At 37.8% G+C, this 7818-nt stretch overlaps 1 long non-coding RNA gene across 1 annotated transcript; it reads left to right on the top strand.

Moving 5' to 3' along the window:
- Positions 1–426: 426 nt before the first annotated feature.
- On the top strand, positions 427–6923 carry LOC138166185 (uncharacterized). The gene is made up of 3 exons (XR_011169562.1): positions 427–558; positions 838–930; positions 6552–6923. It is a non-coding gene; the product is annotated as an uncharacterized lncRNA (long non-coding RNA).
- Positions 6924–7818: the final 895 nt, after the last annotated feature.

Raw genomic sequence — 7818 nt, 5'->3', positions numbered from 1 at the left:
ATCATTGAGATAGAGCTAGGAAGTGGTACCTTCCAGTGTCCTCCCCATCATAATCCTAGAAGACGTCAGCGATTGATACCTTGAACGTCAGAGCTTTGAAGTGCATGTATGTGCCTGCCCTGGAAGAGACCTTTAGACAGAGCAGGAAGAAAAGAGGTCCCAAGCCACAGCTGTCCTCTGAAAGAAATAAGTGTGCATTTCCCACCACCCCTGGTAGCACCCCCAAGTCTAAAAAGAAGCTAACGGGTGAAGAATATTTCACCCTTTAGATCTGAGGTCACCACCTCTGTTACTACTCCAGGTACATTAAGGGGGAGTGGAACCTGAATATCTGTTCAGCCTTCTCCCCAGTGGGCCACATAAAGGAACTTCCCCTCACCAATGGAAAAGGACTTTAGAACTATAAATAGATAATATAATGATATTGAAGTTATGTTCACCAATATTGTTTGTCAGTGTCCTAATCAAGGACTCCATTGAATCTTTCACCTTCCTTTAGGAACTGTTGATACGCCTTCTCTGCATGACAGAATCCAGACTAGCTCAGACCCAAAAAAGGTAATTGTGCTTTTCTCGATCTCTGATCTTGGCAAAATCTAGCCCTTTCCTGAATCTCTGTTGCCCTTGTTAGCAGTGGCTGAACAATCCAATTTAGTGGTTTGGGATAAAAAGTGTAATGGAGTCAGGGGTTAAGGATGCTTTTCTGCATCATGCATCATTCATCACTGCCATGAGCCCACATATAGTTTCCTTTTACTATCCTTTGACATGATAAAAAGTTCCACACGTGTTTTTTGATTTGCGTTGTTCATTCCTGCAAATGATCTGTGTCCACAGGCGATGGAAGATTTCATGAAGAGACAGAAGACAGGAAGATTTGCAACTGCAGAGGAAGTGGCCATGTTGTGTGTGTATCTGGCCTCTGATGAAGTGAGTGCTTGTTCCTCCTGGGGAATGTGTCCTGTATCTTTAACAATCTGCCCACCAAAAATGATACTCTTAGGGAACTTGCAAACTTCATGGCACTGGAACAAAGGCCAAGTCACAATATCAGGCCTTGACCTCTTTTTCACTGCCCTTCACTTTTCACAAAGTGAAATTAAGGGTTGAAAACAATAAAGTAGTCAGCACACAGTACTGTGGATTTAGAGCTGGGAAGGATCTTAGAAGTCATCAAGCCTAAACTCACTCATTTTCAGAAGAGAAAACTGAGACTCAGAAAGTTTAATCAACTTGTACAGAGTCATACACTTAGTAAATGTCCAAGGCAGGACTTGAACTCAAATCTTGCTAATGCCTATATCCAGTGATCACTTGTACCACCAAGATGCCTCCTGTGACAAATAACAAAAATTGCACAATTATGTAAGCCATAACAATTAACCTCCTGTATAATGAGGACTCTGGGTTTAGCCAGTTTGAGAGAATCATTTTAATTATACCCAGGGGATATTTTAGCCTCCTAAGATTTATAGGTTGGGGTGGGGGTAGAGGGTCAGGAGAGAGTGTAAAGAGTGATTTGTTTAGGAAAATTCCACCATTCAGTTTTCATGAATTCCAACCAGTGTGTCATCATATGTGGAAATGACTACTAATATTTTTCTTCCACTCTATATTGACTGCTTCCTGTCTAAATTTTCCTTAATAACTAGTATTCATTTTTAAAACTGTATGAAACTAGGAAGAAGAAAAGAATCTTATAAGACTCTAAAAGATTCTTTCCATCTCTATATTACATCTTTCATTGTCAGGTGATCAGAGAACTCAACATCATGGGCTATCTTGCTAACTCAGTGGTCAAGGAGCTAGATATGAGAAAGGAAAAGTGGGCTTGGAGGGGAGTGGGGGGAATTATGACAGGGAATTACCTTATACCATTTGGTTATTAGAGAAACCTAAAACTAAAAAACTAAACCTAAAACTGATTAAGTGAAAAAGAAGAGGTGGTCTAGTGTTGTAGAAAGTGTTAACTCTGAAGGGGGGGAGCTGGGTTCACATTCACCGTTCTGAAACTTAGTATGGGATGTTGGACAAGTTGATATCTCCAGGCCTTAATTTTGTCATCTACAAAATGAAACAGTTAGATATAGGAAATTTAGGGAGCTTCTGAAGTCCTTTTCAGAGCTAAATATATTATCTTGTGATCCTTATATTATCTCCAAAACTTAAAATATGGAAGGGAGTGATCAGACAGATCCCTTAGAAAAATTATAAATGGAATAGGCACTTAGGGATTTTCTTTTACCTCTTCAGCACTTCAGTGACCTGTGACCTCCCTTACCACCATTGATGTAAGTCACCACTCCTCTTAGACTAAGTAGAAAGTCTTAGTAAGTCTTTAGGGCTCAAAAATTGATCACCCTACAGACAATTTAGTGCGTTCAACCTTAATTAGGTAGGTCTCAGACAAATCTATCACCAAACCCAACCTGAATGTCTTTCCAATTGAGTAGGACCTTCCGGGATTTACATTCTGTTTTGAACCTCTAGCATCAGAAGAGGGCTTTAGTATGAGGTCACTTCTCCACAGATTATAAAAATGGATGTGTACTCTACCATTCATTACTAGGAAGAACGGTGTGGGTCGCATGAAGAAAGGAGGGCTGGACGCTCCTGCTATGTCTGACTTCCCTTTAAGATCTAAAAGAATATTTTGAAACTTGTTCAGCAGTTGAATTGCATCTACAATACAGTAGGACTTTGAGGGAAGGTAGAAAAAAAAAGAACCTAGCTTGTTTACATATCATTTATGTCTTTCTCCTGATATATGTGTCTTAAAGAAATTATACATATATTGATTTAGGCTAAAGAGTCTGTTTATATAGGGATAGGGCCTGGATCTGTGATTTAATTATTATAGGGAACTTCCATAAGAGGAACTCCCTCTACCAATGCAAGTAAGCACTTTTTCTGTAACTTATAATCTTAGAGAGTTGCCTTCCACACTGAGAAGTTAAGTAACTTGCCCAGGGTTATATAACCACAATGTATAAGAGTTGGCATTTGGACCAAATCTTCCTGGCTTTGAGACTGGCTCTCGTTAATTCAGAATTTATGATAATTGGATATAAATGGAATGTTTTACCATTACTTAGCAAACTCTGATAAGTACAAACTAATAATTAAAGTAAACTAAAGTGTAAATTTAAGAGGCCAACCTTTTTATACATTCTGGGGGCCTTAAAAGATCCATTTACATACAAATAACTAATATTCTCATTTTAAATCATGCTTCTTTAGTCATAAAAGCAGTTTTATCTCATTACCCTTTACTTTTCCCAAAGTGAAGTTAAGGGTTGGATTTAGAGCTGAGAAGGACCTTACAGACCATCAATCCATGGATTTTCTGATGAAGATGCTTATGAGATAATGCTTTGTGAGCCTAAGATGAGTTCTTGTATGTACTTGAAATATACATATATGCACATGTACATATACATGTGTATATGTATGTATACATGTATTCTCAATATAAAATTATTCTATTACTCTTTATCTACTGAATAAGATGAATCTTACAGAACTGTGTTAGTCACAAGTACCATCTTTTCAGGTCTCAATGGTGCTGTAGCAGCAAGCACCCCAAGCATCCTCAGGGTGTCTGCCAACACAGGTTCTTGCTTTGTTAAAGGAAAGCAACTCAAAATGGGTTAAGCTTACTTTAATCAGTCAAATATGTATCGTTTACCTAGTTCAGGGGGAGAGGGTCAGCACCCCGAACTTCAGAATATACAGACAGAGAAACAGATCAAGTGGACAGATTTCCAAACTGTCCAACCATTACATCCATACCAAATCAATATCTGGGTTTCAACATCTGGGTTTTTCAAAGCCGAGGGGGGGCTCTCAAGAATGGCTTCCCAGAATCCAGATCAATCACAGAACACTTCTCAAAGTGAGCCCCAAAAACAAAGCTACACATCAGGGCTTATATAGCCTTCTCTTTGGACCCACTGACCAATCAAAAACTATCAACTGAAAAACAAGCCTCCCACCCCAGGCTCCAGGTGCACTTTAGCCTAGGGGCAGGGAAGATCTTTAAAATTTACATTCCCATTACAGGTGCCTATGAAATGATATTTGTCACCTTGCTTTTTTTATTTTTTATTAAAGCAATCAGGGTTAAGTAACTTGCTCAAGGTTACACGGCCAGTTATTTCTGTGTGTGGTGCTAAGTATCTGAGCCCAGATTTGATTCCCAGGTCATCCCGACACTGGAGCTGGTGCTCTTACTCACTGAGCCACCTGGCCACCCCTAAGCAATTGGGGTTTAGTAACTTGCTCAAGGTTATACAGCCAGGTGTTTCTGGGTGGGTCCTAAGTGTCTGAGCTTGGATTCAATCCCCAGGTCATCCCGACACTGGAGCCAGTGCTCTTACTCACTGTGCTACCTGGCTGCCCCTGTCACCTTGCTTTAATGCCTCCACTAACATTTAATAATAGGAATAGCTAGCATTTACATAGCACTTTATGTATGTTTAAGTCATTTAATACATCTGTACTCCTTGAAGTTTGCTAAGCAAAGGAAAAACATTCCATTCATATCCTGATTATAATAAATTCTGAATTAATGACAGTCTGTCTCAAATTTCCTACATTTGTATATAAATATGCGAAGCTCTGGGGTTTTTTTTTTTAGAAAATCCACAGAATTTTTTTTTTAATTTTTAAAAAGAAAATCCACAGAATTTCAAGGTTGGAAGGGACCTTGGAAGCCATCAAATCCAATTCATATCTTAAAAAAGAACCCCTGCTGCAGCATGCCCAATATATCATCACTTTTGCTTAAAGATCTCCCGTGAGGGAGAAGCTTCTACCCCAGATCCTTTTTCACTTTTGGATAATTAGAATTATTAGGAAGATTTCTTGACCTTAAACTTTTTGCAACTTTCCAACCTCCTACTTCTGACCTCTGAACACACGTAAGATAAGTCTAATCCCTCTTCCATATGACAACTATTCAACTCCTTATAGACACATCCTGGGTTGCTACTCAGTCTTCTCTTTTCGAGGCTAAACATCTCTAGTTCCTTTAACTGATGTTTATTTGATATAGGTTTAAGAGACTTCTGCTTCCTGGTTGCCTTTCTGGATCCTCTCCAGCTTATCAATATCTTAACTGTGGCACTGAGAACTCATAGGATCATAATCAAGAGCCGGAAGGGATGTCTCAGTTCAACTAGTCCAACCCTTCATTTTATACATGAGGAAACTGAGACGAGAGGTTAAGTGACTTGGCCACTCTGACACAGGTAGTAAGAGTTAGAGGTGGGAGTCAAACTCAGATCCTATGATTACTCATTGTGCTCTCATTGTATACAATATGTATACAATTTGTGATAAAAATGTATGCGTTTCATATATATCGTATAATATAATATATAACATAATTATTATATTTATATTATGTGATATTATATATTATGTATATGTGTGTATATGAGTTTGACTACTTCCAAATCCACCTGATTATGTTTTCTACCGGCATCTGTTCATCTTCTCTAAAAACGTCTTAGCAAGATTGTTTTTCTTTGTGTCTTCAGAATTCCTTTCTTGAGAGCTTCCCTGACTTTCCCTATAGGATTATAATTCATGGGATCTTACCTCTCTATTCTTTGACCCCTCTGAAATCTCTCCCAAAATCTAAGGTGCATGATTAAGTCTACCTCACTTTTCTCTGCTTCTCTATCACAAACTCAAGGATGCAGTGATCACTTCACCCTAAAGTTCCTATGATTTCTACTCTAGCAATTATTTCCTTCTTATAGGTAAGGACCAAACCCAGAATACTGTTTCCTTTTGTTGGTTCTTAGAGAATGGAATTATTACCAAGACAAGGCAGTAAATTAGCATACGCTCTGGAGAGCACTCCAACTAATGTTAAATGGGTATCATGTTCTTGTTATGGCACCATTACCAAAATGTCTCTTTTGTATTGGATATGCCATGACTTCAAGGCTACCTTGAATAATAATCCTTAAAGTTTTAAGACTCTGTAATTGTTCCTTATACCACTTCCAATCAGCCCTGATCATCTCATATTTCTGAATTTCTTTATTCACAATTCCATAGGTAATGCTGCACCTTTTTTTTTACACAACTTGTCACCTCCATTTCATTGGGCAGAGTGCATAAACTAAACATAAACTATCTTTGAGAATTATGGGCACCAAGCAGTATTTAGGAATTCTGGAATATAGTACAAAACCACGTAGATTCAAAAGCTTGCTGTTAGCTAATTCTGAAGTAGCTTGGGTTTCACGATTTTTAAAAAAAGCATTTTATCTTTATCTTGTAGGAAATTTTCAAGGAAAACTGTAGTGACTTCAAGTAAAAAAATATGCAAAAACCAAGGCTCACCTAAACATGGGACTGACTCATAAAGTCACTTGCTGAGTTACTGACATTAATTCTTGGGTTTAATTGCTGAGAGTGTTTTGAGTCATTTGGGGTGTATGTGTATGTGTATGTATGTGACAGAGGAAAAGAGAGAGGAACATCAGGTAACAAATCTATTTAATCTTTCTTTTCCCCTATTTTTTTCATTACAGTCTGCTTACATGACTGGTAACGAAGTCATCATTGATGGAGGCTGGAGCTTGTGATTTCTGAATTGTAACCATGGAAAAGAAGCTCCTCCTAGTTACACTGAACCTGGACGTGAATTGTAAACACCTAATAAATTTATGTAGCACTTTATAGTTTAAAAAAATCCTACATTTAAATTTCATTGCTAAATGATAATCAATTTAATTAGCAATTTTTCGTTCTTCATATGAACATAAAGTGATGATTAATATTGATTCAATTAGAAGGTATCTAATCTATTACACAATTCTGAAATGTCCTTGGTCTTTTTTTGTCCTCTTAAACTTTTTAGATACTCAGAATAAAATTATGCTGTGCTTAGTTGTTTTTTTTAAGCTGTGTCATTTTTTTTAAAATTTCAGTTAAAAGTAGCCAGGAGTAGAATTAATATAGTCATTATCCTGCATGATTTTGGAAGCCCTTGTGACGCCAGAAATAGTGTAAGGAATTTTAAGTTATGATAGTTGTGCAGGTATACATTGGTCCCCAGTCAATGTGTTCTCTACCAACAAAACAGGCAAGGAACAAATACCAAAGAGAAAAGCGTTTCATGAGGACACAAACAACAAAGTTAACAAGGGAAAATCACATGGTAGAAGCATTCTCCACCTCCCCATATATGTTAGGGGACAATTTCCCATTACTCTTCACACTTCCAGAGCCCTGCTCATATGATTATTACACTTGCCATTGCTGCTTAGGCTCCCTTCATAGCTCAGATTCCTCTCTGCCTTGAAAGCTACCATTTGCTGGTGGCTACATCTGCTGTCCTTCTCAGGAAGTGTTATTATAATCACCACATTTTTAGGTCTTTGGTAAATCCAGCACACATGACATCTGAATAGCCCACCAAAAGTCCCTTCAGATGACTGACAAGACCCTTTTCTGAACTTAATTACCCCTTCTCAAGAGGAACTACCCCATCCCTCCTTCCTGATTAGACTAGGGCAAGTAAATTCCTTTTAACTCTAGTCATGCCCCTGGCATCTAGTGTTCTGGGCCATGCAAATTATCTTGAATCTTCAAATAAGTGCAAAGGCCCTTCCTTTATTTTCTCCACAGTAAAAATTTTCAAATCACATAAGGTGCACAAGTATAGTTTATATATACATACATATATATGTATACACACATATTTATGTATACACACATCAAATATTCCTCAATTTGCATATTACAGAGTTATAGGTACATTAACCCAAGACCATTGGCTACATGGATGTAAGCACT

The sequence above is a fragment of the Petaurus breviceps genome, unplaced genomic scaffold (genome assembly GCF_028583685.1).
Source record: "Petaurus breviceps papuanus isolate PSGF00001 unplaced genomic scaffold, PetGlider_PUasm1.0 126, whole genome shotgun sequence".
Lineage (NCBI taxonomy): Eukaryota > Metazoa > Chordata > Mammalia > Diprotodontia > Petauridae > Petaurus > Petaurus breviceps.
Note: the sequence above shows the minus strand (reverse complement) of the source record. Positions and strands in the feature narration are given on the sequence as shown.